The sequence below is a fragment of the Ornithorhynchus anatinus genome, chromosome 9, assembly GCF_004115215.2.
Source record: "Ornithorhynchus anatinus isolate Pmale09 chromosome 9, mOrnAna1.pri.v4, whole genome shotgun sequence".
In the NCBI taxonomy this organism is placed as follows: Eukaryota; Metazoa; Chordata; class Mammalia; order Monotremata; family Ornithorhynchidae; genus Ornithorhynchus; species Ornithorhynchus anatinus.
Genome location: NC_041736.1, coordinates 46,739,665 through 46,753,417, shown reverse-complemented (window position 1 = coordinate 46,753,417; position 13,753 = coordinate 46,739,665). Strand labels below are relative to the sequence as shown.

At 45.6% G+C, this 13,753-nt stretch overlaps 1 protein-coding gene across 1 annotated transcript in view; it reads right to left on the bottom strand.

Annotated features, from left to right (window-relative positions):
* The window catches only part of PAK5 (p21 (RAC1) activated kinase 5), a 139,269-nt gene extending 135,453 nt beyond the window's left edge, over nucleotides 1-3,816 (bottom strand). The window contains exon 1 of the mRNA XM_029072278.2: nucleotides 3,013-3,816. The gene's annotated coding sequence lies outside the window, so the exon portion shown is untranslated. The remainder of the gene's footprint in view (nucleotides 1-3,012) is intronic.
* Between the last annotated feature and the right edge of the window lie 9,937 nt (nucleotides 3,817-13,753).

Genomic DNA, 13,753 nt, shown 5'->3' with positions numbered 1-13,753 from the left:
CACTCTCGTCGCTCGGATTAGTTATTTTTGAAGAGGAAGGGGTGACATTCTTTTCTTCCACTTGTTAACAACCCCTGAGGTAAGCTAGCCCAACACGAGTCACATGACAATAAGGTACGAACTTAATGAGACCACATGCACCAAGTCAGGGTGTTAACAATTCGAAGGAGAGTCACTAGGAACATTTAGGGATGTAGAACTTTGACACAGAAGCACTCTCCTTCAATCATCCAGCAAAATGCTTTGGGGTGCCTGCCTGCAGTGCACTGTACTGGATAGCTGAGAGAGTAGAAAATAATTTAGGAGACATAATGCCCTAATTTTAAGGGGTTTACAAATTAGTTGGCGAGGCAGACACTGCGCTACAGGTTGGAGGGACCACTAGAGTATATAAAGTATGTACAATTGCTGGAGATCACGGGTTGGGGGGAGGATGGAGAAAGGTTGGGGATAGCTAAGTACTTAGATGACAACTGCTTCTCACTGTCAGCAAACTCGGAATAATCCTTTTGGTAAATGACACCTGGTAGACTGGGGAAGAATTGAGGAGGGGGTTAGGGACTAGGAAGGGATGAGACAGATGAGGAGATTGGAAAAAGATTGTACATTTTGGGTTAGTTTACGTTCTTGATAGCCAAGTCTCTCTCTCTCGACAAATTTTACAATTAGGATTCCACCGCCAAAATAAAAAAGTGGCAGTGGAAAATCTTCCAATTAAACACTTGCTTTTAAAGTTTTAGTCAAATGTGTCCCTTGTAGTAAATTTAATTCACATTTCAACAATGAAATTAGAGTTAGGGAATCAAGATCTTAGATTGACAGCCAAGCATCTGCCACACTGACATCATACTAGAAACAGCTGGCAAGTTGGTCAGTCATCGGGACCATCTGAACGTTACAAATGGTAATTGGTATGCACAGAAACCCGTCATCGGATAAATGCTTTCTAGCAGAGTTAAAGAATTGCTCACTAATCCTCTGATTTTGAATCTACAAACTCTGCCACTTTTTCCCAAGTTCCACGCTCTACACGGAAACTTTGATCATCAGAATCTTTGCTACTTTTAGATGAAAAAAAAGTTCCCTTGAAAAACACAAAGATATTTATCGTGGATTTCACAAGATGATTTCTGAACTGAATATACAGCAAAAACATAATTTAGTTTGTTGTTTTAGCGCCACCACCCAGTTTAAAGTCCATGGAAAGAGTTTACAGGCACACGACTCACAGAAACAAGGGTGCAATCAAAAGCATATTATTTCTAAATATCTACCAATCTGGATCAGTCACTATTTCCTTGACCCCCTAAAACCCCAAGAAAGGAGATTCCATTGGGTCCCCGGTTAAATGTGTTCCAGGGTCTAACTATCCTCACCAGCAGTGTTCTTCACACTGCAAACTGGAATACCTATTGCTGCATATTAAGACTATTTTTTTCCTCCCTCAGTCGGTAGAGGAGTACCGTTCTTCACTGAAGAACCTTTCTTGTCCTTTAAATCTTGAGGGCAGGGACCACACCCAACTCCATTGTACTCTTTCACACCTTTGCACAGAGTAGACAGTAAATAGTAAAGAGTAAATATTATTGATTGGTTGGTAGAAAAGATAAGTCTTCCTTCCTACAAGAGCAACACTCACAAAACATTACACTATCTAGAATCTTCAAAAGCCTCTCACTTGTGGTCACAGTTAACCGGAAGATCAAATATGTCCCACAATATCATCACGATCCATTTTTAACAAAATTCTTCAGCAAAGCAATTCTTGGCCTGTCAATCCCAAAACGGAAGCCTACTTTAAAGCAAAAAGGTAAGGATATAAAACTTTAGATTCGAGACAAGCAAAATTATCTGCCCTTAACTGACCTAAGGCTATATCGAAAGCGACTTCTGCCCAAGTATGGCTTGATCCTAAAATGATTCTGCACCTAAATTGCTAGAGGGTGCGGTTAATAGTCACATTCACTTATCGTCTGAACCGGTCAGCAGAAAGTTCCATAATTCTTTTTAGGCAAGTTTGCAAATGTATTCTAAATAAGGCAGGCCCATTAAAAACAGAAGGAGATCCCTAATATCTTAAAAGGGTCTATAAAATAGCCTCTACGCCAGTCGGTAGTCGCCGCATCATTTTTAAAGAAATTTTTTTTTTAACTTGTCTATTTTCATGATGATGGTTACAATAGTGCTAATTGGTTAAATAAGGTCAGAAGTGTTTCAATTCACTCGGCTAATCACAGCATACAGTCCAGCCACCTTGTTCCACCTCTTAAGAACTTCGGTGATTTTTAACTTTTTTTTTTTTCCTGGAAACCACGGCAGAGTACATCTGGGCAAGGGGAAGAGAGAGAAGACACTTTTCCTTTCATCGAAATGAAAAAGTGCCGAAGGTCTGACTTTACTCTAAAAATCAGTAAAATCAATGAAGTCTGTGTCATTTTCTACTGATTTTCTTGGCAGAGATCCCAGATTTCACGGCTGCTCTGACAAAGTGTTATTATTTGAGCGGGTAGCTGTAAAATGTTGGATTTACCAAGATGACATCCCCCCCCTTCCCCACTGCATTAGCTTTCACAAAACCGACCTACCGATTTTTCAACACTTACTCTATTTAATAGCCATCTTAGGAACTAAACGATTCAAAAATCCATTACGGCTACCCAATTTCATCTATCGAGGGAAGATCCTGTGAGCCCCACGTGGGACAGGCTGATTCCCTCGTGTCCACCCCGGCGCTTAGACCAGCGCTCTGCACCTAGTAAGCGCTTCACACCAACCATTATCATCATCTCCTGCTTCATCATATCCTGAGGATTTCCAGTCCCCCTCCACTAAGAACGTGCATCTCTTCGGCCGACGTAAGCCGGTCTCCAATTCATGAGACTTTTTCAAACTGCCTCTGGAGATGTTTCACGTCCAGGAGCGAATCGCCTTGTTTCCTCCCCTACCGTTCCTCGTCTCGGTAACGGTTAAAATGGGAAAAAAAAAAAAAAACCCAAAAACAACCACACCCACCTCGGACCGAGCGCGCACCTCTTCAAAGACCGTCTCGGCTTTCAAAGGCAGGTGAGTTTGTCCATCGGGGAGGCGTCTCGCCAGCTCCAGAGGCCAGAGTTTGCAAAGGACCGCACCTGCCGGATTACAGCCTCACGGCCCGGGGATAAAGAGCCGAGCCAACAACAAAGAAAGCCCCAAGCATCCTACGGCATCGTTTATCGCGGGGCCTCGTCCTCGGAAGGATCGACCCCAACCAACTCCACTCCTTTCCAACCGGGCTAAATGCTACTCTTCTGCCACCGACGGGGAGGCCGTCTCGGGGGCCACCGGCAAGCCAGAGGACTGGTCCTCTACCGCTTCTTCTTGGCTCCGGGGTTGGTCGGGGGCGGGGGGGGAAGCGCCTTGCTCGGTGCCGCGGCTCTCACCGAGACATCATCCAGGTCCCTCCTGCAAGGGAGAGGAGAGAGAGCCCCTCCGGAGAGAGTGGGCCGCCGCCCAAAAGAGCCTCCGGGCGGGCTGGTCCTCCTTCCCTTGGGCGCTCTAGGATCCGGCGGCTCCTAGAGCCCCCCACGGGCAGCGGCCGCCGCCTCCATCCTCTCCCTCCATCGCGGCCGGCAGGGATGCGGCCGGTCCCGCCCGGGGGCGGGGGGGGTGGGAGCAGGTGTCCCAGCGGCGGGCGCGGAGTGCGAGCCGCCCGATTGGCGCCCCGCGGCCAAGGCGCGACACGCCCCTACCTAGAGAGCGGGCCGGCAGCCCGGCCGCATCCCTCTCGGCTCTCCGCGGCCGTCACGGCGCTCCGAGCGCCATGTTCCCGGGCTGGACGGACGGGCGGGCGGGCGGGCGGGCGGGCTACCACCGCCGCCGGCGGGGCCGGGCCGGGCCAGGGCTGGGCAACCGCAGGGTCCGGGCCAGCGGGAGGCTCCTCCCTGGGCGGACGGGCTACTGCGCATGCCCAGTCCCGCCGGCGCCGCCGCCCGGCCCGGAGCCTCCTCCGCTTTCCGGGTTTTCCCCGCAGCCGCCCGGCCCGCTCCCTCCCTCCCTTCCTTCGTTGAGCGCTTACTGGGTGCACCGCCCTAAGCGCTTGCAATGTGCACATCGGCCCCGACGGCCCGTTCCTTCATTCCGTAGTATTGATGGAGCGCTTACTATGTGCCCGGCACTGCACTAAGCGCTTGCAATGTGCACATCGGCCCCGACGGCCCGTTCCTTCATTCCGTAGTATTGATGGGGCGCTTACTATGTGCCCGGCACTGCACTAAGCGCTTGCAATGTGCACATCGGCCCCGACGGCCCGTTCCTTCATTCCGTAGTATTGATGGAGCGCTTACTATGTGCCCGGCACTGCACTAAGCGCTTGCAATGTGCACATCGGCCCCGACGGCCCGTTCCTTCATTCCGTAGTATTGATGGAGCGCTTACTATGTGCACGGCACTGCACTAAGCGCTTGCAATGTGCACATCGGCCCGGACAGCCCGTTCCTTCCTTCCTTCCTTCATTCGATAGTATTTATGGAGCGCTTACTATGTGCACAGCACTGGACTGAGCGCTTGGAATGGACAAATCGGTAACAGAGAGAGACGGTCCCTGCCCTTCGACGGGCTTACAGTCTAATCGGGGGAGACGGACGGACAAGAACCATAGCAATAAACAGAATCAAGGGGATGAACGTCTCATTAAAACATTCCTTCGTTCATTTATTTATTTATTCATTCATTCCTATTTATGGAGCGCTTGTCAGGTGCAGAGCACCGTACCAGGCCCTTGGAGTGGACAAATGGGCAAGAGATGGAGACCATCCGGGCCCATGACGCGCTCACAGTCTAATCGGGCGGGGCAGAGCGAAACAGAATAAAACAACATTCATTCAATAGCATTTATGGAGAGTTTACCATGTGCAGAGCGCCGTACCAAGCCCTTGGAATGGACAGTTCGGCAACAGACGGAGACCTTCCCGGCCCCATGACGGGCTCACGGTCTAATCGGGGGGAAGGGCTGGGGGGGCAGAGCAAAACAGAATAAAACATTCATTCAGTAGTATTTAGGGAGCGCTTACTGTGTGCAGAGCGCTGTACCAAGCGCTTGGAACGGATAATTGGGCAAGAGATGGCGACCATTCCGGCCCCATGACGGGATCGCAGTCTCAACGGGGGAGACGGACAGCACAGCCAGACTGTTGCCAAATTGGCCATCCCAAGCGCTTCGTACAGCGCTCTGCACGTAGTAAACGCTCCATAAATTCTACTGAATGAATAAAACAAAACAACATTCATTCATTCAACAGCATTTATGGAGCGCTTACTGTGTGCAGAGCGCTCTACCGAGCCCTTGGAATGGACAACTGGGCAAGAGATGGAGACCATCCCGGCCCAGTGCCGGGCTCGCTGTCTCAACGGGGGAGACGGACAGCACGGCCAAACAGACTATTGCCAAATTGTCCATCCCAAGTGCTTAGTACAGCGCTCTGCGCATAGTAAGTGCTCCATAAATACTATTGAATGAATGTTGTCTTGCTTTATTCATTCAATAATATTTATGGAGCGCCTACTATGTGCAGAGTGCTGTACCAAGCGCTTGGAATGGACAATTCAGCAACAAATGGAGACCATCTCTGCCCATGGACGGGCTCACAGTCTAATCGGGGGGGGGGGGGCAGAGCAAAAGAGAACAAAACAACATTCAATGGTATTTATGGAGCGCTTACTATGTGCAGAGCATTGTACGAAGACCTTGGAATGGACAATTGGGCAACAGATGGAGACCATTCCTACCCAGTGACGGGCTCACGGTCTCAACCGGGGAGACAGACAGCAAAGCAAAACAGAACAAAACAAAACAACATTCATTCAGTAGTATTTATTGAGCGCTTACTATGTGCAGAGCGCCGTACTGAGCGCTCGGAATGGACAATTCAGCAACAGTCCCTGCCCGGTGATGGGCTCACGGTCTAAATGGGAGAAACAGCAAAGCCAAACAGAACAGAACAAAAAAACAAGAGAGCATCATCAAGATAAATAGAATCATGGAGATATACATCTCATTAACAAAATAAAAAGGGTAATAAATAATAGATACAAATAAGGACAGTGCTGAGGGGAGGGAAAGGGGGGAGGGGAGGAGGAGCAGAGGGAAAGAGGGGACTCAGTCTGGGGCCTGGAGCGCCGAGGAAGCAGGAGAGGTGCAGGAGCTCTCTCTTTCCTTCGCTCCCTTTTCAGCGAGTGCTTGCTGTGTGCCAAACGCTCAGCTAAGTGCTTGGGAGAGCACACCACACTCCCTCCCGCTCATGATAATAATAAAAATAACAGTCATGGTACTTTAAGCCCTTACTATGTGTCAGCGGCGTGGCTCAGTGGAAAGAGCCCGGGCTTCGGAGCCAGAGGTCATGGTTTCAAATGCCCACTCAGCCTCTTGTCAGCTGTGTGACTTTGGGCAAGTCACTTAACTTCTCTGTTCCTCAGTTACCCCATCTGTAAAAAGGGGATTAAGACCGTGAGCCCCACGTGGAACAACCTGACCGCCCTGCATCTTCCCCAGTGCTTAGAACAGTGCATGGCACATAGTAAGCGCTTAACAAATACCACATCATCGTCATCATTATTATTATTAGAAAGCTTGGAAACTCACCCACACTCCCGGAACAGACCGTAATCTGCAGGGCCACCGACTCCGGCCACACGAAGCTTTTAGTAGTGGAGGTCGGACTAGGGATACCGTGGGTGGCACTGTGCTGGAACCCAAATAGATGCATTGTTTTGTTGCTACAAATCAGCACTGTTCAAACTTGTTTTTTGGACACTAAGCCTCCCTGCGACCTCAAGGCGTGGAAAAGAAATAGCCTACCTCCGCCTACAAACACACGTGTACATCCCCACCCTCATAGGTAGACATGCACCTTTCCCCCTGGGGAGCTCTCCGCTTTCCTGGCATTATTTGAGCAATCCAGTGATCAGGGTGCAGGTAACCAGTAGGGGAAACTAATAATAATAATAATGTTGGTATTTGTTAAGCGCTTACTATGTGCAGAGCACTGTTTTAAGCGCTGGGGTAGATACAGGGTAATCAGGTTGTCCCACGTGAGGCTCACAGTTAATCCCCATTTCAGAGATGAGGTAACTGAGGCACAGAGAAGTGACGAGACTTGCTCACAGTCACACAGCCGACAAGCGGCAGAGCCGGGAGTCGAACCCACCACCTCCGACTCCCAAGCCCGGGCTCTTTCCACTGAGCCACGACTTTCTCCCACTCCTTTACGTGTGCTGCCTCAGCCCTTTGCAAGTTCAAACCTTCCTACAGCTTTACACTTTCCTCTTGCAATCTCCTTATTCCACTCCCTTACTACAAGTAAGACGTGGGAAAAAGAAAAATGGGAAATTCCTGTGCACAACACATTCAGGGAATGACTGGGCACGCTCAGGTCGGGTCAGGTTGTCATCTCAGGTAGGAAGCCGGTGCCCCAAGACTTAATAGGCGCTTCGAATGCCTCCTCTGCTATGCCTCTCCTGCTGGGAAAATAGCAATAATGGCAGTTGTGGTATTTAGAGAGTGCTCGTTATGTGCCAAACACTGTGCTAAGCCCCAGGGTTGAGACTCAAACACAGTCCCTGCACCACCTGGGGTTCACAGTCTAAGGGGGAGGAAGAACAGAGATTTAATCCCCATTTTTATAGGTAGGAAACGGAACCAGACAGATTAAGTGCTCTTTTTACTGGCCATGCGGCTTCCCCCAAACCTACGCCGCTTCTCTTGCAAAAGGTGGGGTTAGCCAACAGGTTATGCAATCATATCCAGTCTCCACTCTTCTCAATCGTCTTTTACTCCCATTTGATGGATGAGGAAACTGAGGCCCACCACAGAGGTTAGGTGATTTGCTCAAGGTCATGCAAGTATGCCCAAGTATCCTGACCCCCACGCAATTCCCTTATTCTTTGACTAGTCCATCTCTATATGAAAAGTATATCCGTAAAAAATCACAGTAAATCCTGATCATTAGGGTAGCTGTCAAATAGGGCAGCAACCCATTATTCTGTCAAGCATTACGTTGCCTGTGTCTGAGTCAGAACACTGGACTGAACTGTTGGACTGACCCAATCATGGCACTTTTTAAAAAAATGAAGTGATGCTATGTCTATTATTTCCTTAGTTTGTTCATATCCTTCTTACACAGAGCCCCAGGAGGCTTCATTGTCATGAATACAGAGCACCCTGGTGCAAAACACTGTACTGAGTGCTTGGGAGAATACACTGAAAGAAAAAAAATAGCCCCTGCCCTCAAGGAGTCGATAAAAATAGAAGAGAAAGGCAGATGCAGATTTATAAATAAATGACAATATTTATAAATATTAGGAGCAAGAGGCAGAACAAAGCTGGAACTGGTAACCGAAGAAGCATGGAAAGATGAATTGATGAATACATGAGAAACAAGAAGTGTACGTCTATAGAAGGACAGAATCTCTCATACTGGAGAGTTGGTGAGCTTAGTTTCTTTTCATCAGAGCAGAAAGGGCAAGGGTGAAGGACTCCCAGTGAAGGAGGCTCTTTTGAAGAGGACCACTCTTGATGAGATTTACTTTGGGAATTAGGGTGGGGAAGAAGTGAGAAGAAAAAAAGAGAGAGGACAGGGAGAGAGTTTACTTGGTAAAGAAATGTCCCGGGATGATCTCAGGCTCACAAGAACTAATTTCTGCATCCCGTTCGAAGAGAAATTTCAGAAATTGATTTGCATTCCCAATAATAGTTACGTTACTTGCACCGGTAGCAGAAACATTCTCCCAGTTAAGACTGACATAGTGTGACCGGCGTAGGCGGCATCCTTTCATTCGTTGTTAAATTGCGTTACTCCTATGGCTAGCTATTCGTGACTTTTTTCATCTGCTAATTTCCATAATCAGACATCAATTCTCCAGAAATACAGTCTGTTCTATAAAACAAATAATAATCGTGGTATTTGTTAAGCAAGTCACCAGGTGCCAGGTACTAAGCCCTGGGGTGGATACGAGCAAACCGGGTTGGACACGGTCCCTGTGCCTCATGGGGCTCAGTCCCCAATTTACAGATGAGGTAACTGAGGCATAGAGTAGTGAAGTGACTTGCCCAAGGCCACACAGCAGCCAGGTGGCAGAGCTGGGATCCGAACCCAGGTCCATCTGACTCCCAGGCTCAGGGTCTATCCACTATGCCATGCTGTTTCCCAAGCAAAGATAGCTAGTCTTCATTATGGATAATATCCTACCTGCTTATCTCCACTCAGTGAAAAATTCTCAAAATACCCAACTCGCCTCTCTCATTCAACCCACATAATTCAATCTGTCACCCAATCCTGTCAGTTCAACCTTCACAACAGCTGACTATGGGCGAGTCACTTAACTTCTCTGTGCCTCAGTTACCTCATCTGGAAAATGGGGATTAACTGTGGGCCTCACGTGGGACAACCCGATTACCCTGTATCTACCCCAGCGCTTAGAACAGTGCTCTGCACATAGTAAGCGCTTAACAAATACCAACATTATTATTATCTCTAAAATCTAACATTTCCTCTCCATCCAAAAAGCTACTACACTGATCCAAGCACATATCCTATCCCACTTTGATTACTGCATCAACCTCCTTTGCTGACCCTCCCTGTCTCCCGTTCAGTCCATGTTTTCCCTTTTCTCCGGAACCGCCAGTGGTTGCTCCACAAACCTCCGCATCACCTCACTCCTTACTATGGGTTTTAAAGCATTCAATTGCCTTGCCCTCTCCCATCTTACCTCATTGATTTCCTACTACAACCCACCTACTCACCGGAACCCCAATCTTATGTCTCGCCGCTGACCCCTCATCCACATAATGCCTCTGGCCTGACTCTCCCTCCCCCATCATATCTGACAGACCATCATATTTCCTGCCTTCAAAGCCTTATTAAAATCACATCTCCTCCAAGAGGCCTTCCCTGACTAAGCCCTCATTTACCCTACTCACTCTCCCTTCTGCATCACCCTTGCTCTTTGTTTATATCCCTTTTTCACCCCATCCTCAGTCCCACGGCACCTACGTATGTATCCATAATCTAGACTTCCCCTTTAGATTCTAAACTCACTGAGGGATGTGCCTACCAACTCTGCCATACAGTGAGCGCTCAATAAATATGATCGATTGTTATTTCAGTTTGAGATTAATACCTTTAAGAAGTGGTATCAGAATACAAATAGCTTATTTAAATGAAGAAAATGTATGTCGTAATCAAGGTCCAATCGATATTTCAACTTGTTGAATCTATTCCAATCCTTTTCAGTTGCATGATATTTAAATAGTTCAGAAGCAGCTATTTAGATTCGTTATTTATATTTTATCTTTAGTTGCGTAGGGGTTTGAATGACTTTTTCATATCTTTAAAATATATTACAAATTACTTGTATATATACATATGTGTGCATTAATGACTGCCTCCCCCTCTAGACCATAAGATCTTTGTGGGCAGGAAATGTGTCTGCCAACTCTGCTGTAGTGTACTCTCCCAAACCTTGAGGGTAGTGCTCTTCACATCGTAAGCGCTTAATAAATAGCACTGATGATTTAGGAACTGAACTCTATCAAAGTGCATGTGAAATGTAGTAGGATGGAATGACTGTAGACGGGGCTGTGACAGCTGCCTTGAGTGATCAATGGCCCTTAGCCAATTTGAGAGTGCAGCAGGCTGATATTCAAAAAAGATTACACAAGACAACGTGCGCAAAATTCACTATTTATGAAACTTCATAAATGGGCTATGAGAGAATACCTGCGAACAATAAAAAAGAAAAATATCACAGGTGTTACATTAGGAGGAAAAACAATATAAAATCTCTCAATTGACAGTATGACAATATGTTATACTAGGCCTCTGGGTAAAATATCCCAGATGTTACATCTCTTAGCAAAGCAATAGATCACAAGTATTCTTCAGTGTAAATCCTACTTCAGGAGGAGTACACTGGGAAACTGGCCAGGTCACATAGCTTTGGTTCTCCCTAAATGCTTTGTGATTCTGCTCCATGATCCCAGTCCCATCCTTACATCCTAAAATTTGTTCTAGTAATCTCATAAAATAAGATCTAATATCCTAAATATCTTAATAAAATTTTCTAGTGCATGGCAGATTAGGTTTACCATAGACTAAGTTCTTTGGGTCCAAAGCCTATGAAGGGGTAGCAACCCATCAACTCTTGGTTAATCATCAATTATTGTGTCATTGCAGGAGAAAGTTTCTTCGTCGGCAAAGTTCGGATTTGATTCTATTTCTGCAAGTTCTCAGTTGTATTTATTGATGACTTACTGTGTACAGAGCCCTGAACTAAGTGAGTTTTCTCTTCAGTCCCAAGGGTTTTCCTTTGCTTCCCTGCACATAAAATACTATCGACTACCTTCATGTATTCTAGACTTATAGTTAGATCTTGTTACCTTGGGTTAAAGTCGCTGTTTTCCAGTGGCTTAGACTACTCCAGGTTTTCCTAAGCCTTTGGCTCCTTAGCCTGAATTACACCGAGTCTCTTTGTCCAGATCTTTGCCAGAGATCACGCCATCATACAGCTTAGTATCCATTTCTTTAATAGATAATCTTTCTGCTGGAGGAAAGTTTGATCTAACGAAACTCATATGAAATTCCCTTGAAGGATTTAAATAGGACTTTCTCCCAAAGGAAGACGGGGAGAAAAAGATACTGGAGATACTGGATTTAAGGAAAATTTAAACAAAACTTTTGCTTTTTTTTAGTATTTGAAGCTGATCTGGGTACAGTCTAACTGTAACCTCACTGTGGGCAGGGAACATGTCTACCCACTCTGTTGTATTCTCCCAAGTGCTTAGTAGAGTGCAGTAAGCATACACTAAATACCACTGATGATGATAAAGTGTAGCAGCTCTACAGTCATCGTGCTGTCTAAGTTTTTAACATAAGAAAGTACTCAAGACCCTTTCCCTTTTTTAAAATCCCAGCATGCTAATGAGTAATACCAAAAATGATTTTTGCTCCAATAGTCAATAAACATGGAATATCTCCCTTCTCTTCCTTCATTGTATTCCTATGCTGCCAGCTAGGAAATAAAAATAAATAGGAATGACTAGGGAATTACTATTGTGTTTTGACTTTTTTTTTCTGCCCTGTTTAGCCAAGTTTCCTATGTTACTTCCATCTGATAAATTATAATGATTTCACTGGCTAGTTTGTAAAACTGTCACTATCTACAACATGGCCCAGATTTATTTAAAATTGCATCTTTTCCTTGGCTTTCAGTGATCCAGCATCCGAGGGAATCAAATACAGAGGAATCTAACTTTTTTTCTGAACTAGTTCATCAGAGATTTGAAAAAGTCATTGTAGGTTCCCACACAAATGTACGCTCACGATTACATTTGCCTGGCAAATTCACACCAACCTCATTTTTCTTTGACTTTCTGTTTAAAATACAGCCTGCTTGGTCTCACCTGGAAGGTAACTTAATAAACTCCCCTTTCTGGAGAACAATCTTCCAAAATTTAGAAACTTTGAAAAAGCTTTATTCAAAGAAATCACGTTAGAGAGCATTTCTGTTTTCTTTTCAGCATTGACAATAGAGAGTTAAAGCAATGACTTGTCAAGACAAAAAAAGAAAAAAGAGAGAGCACTTGTTATTACTGTATATGCAGAGTAAAATGTACTGAAGGTCCCATGCTATTACCATGGTACCTCAAACTTTAGGCCTATTATTTTTGCAAATAGAGCAACACCTGCAATAATCCACACCAAAGAAAAATAAATAGATTGAGCATATCATTTTCTTAGTAGAATTAAAAGACCACACCTAGCTGAAGTTTACTAATCTGTAGAGTAACTTCCTAAAATTCAATCATTCTGGCCAGGAGAGATAACACAGTTTCCAAAACTGACTTAATTTTCTCCCCTGAGTGGCTAATGCCGAGAGAAAATCTGTCACAAAGTTAGGATGTGGTAACATACTTTTGCGGGCATTTTTAGCATGGAATAATTAGAGGATGTTGTTTTAGTGTGAATTCCAGCTCTTCGGGAGGTACTTCAAGAAGAAGGACTCATCAGCTTCAATCAAGGTACTGATAATTAGAGAAGACACACCTTTAGGAAAGCTTTGAAAGTGAATAGGGCAGAAAAAGGGGGGTCTAGGCAAGAAAGAGAAGCAATGTGCCTAGTGGATAGGACTCGGGTGTTGGAGTCATTCATTCATTCATTCATTCATTCATTCAATAGTATTTATTGAGTGCTTACTATGTGCAGAGCACTGTACTAAGTGCTTGGAATGTACAAATCGGCAACAGATAGAGACAGGCCCTGCCCACTGATGGGCTTACAGTCTAATCGGGGGAGACAGACAAAAACAATAGCAATAAATAGAATCAAGGGGACGTGCATCTCATTAAAACAATAGCAATAAATAGAATCAAGGAGATGTACATCTCATTAACAAAATAAATAGGGTCATAAAAATATATACAAATGAGCGGACGAGGACAGAGTCAAAAGGACTGGGTTCTAATCCCAGCTGAACTAGTCTACTGCACCTGGCACACAGTAAGTGCTTAAAAAATATCATATTAAAAAAAGTCACAACTTCTCTTTGCCTCAGTTACCTCATCTGTAAAAGGGGGATTTATATTTTGAGCCTTATGTGGGAGATGGACTGTGTCCAACCTGATTAGCTTGACTATCCCAGCGCTTTGTGCAGTGTCTGGCACATAGAGAGTTCTTAAATAGCTTTTAAAGGCATCCTGGGCACAGACAACATGAGGAAGGAG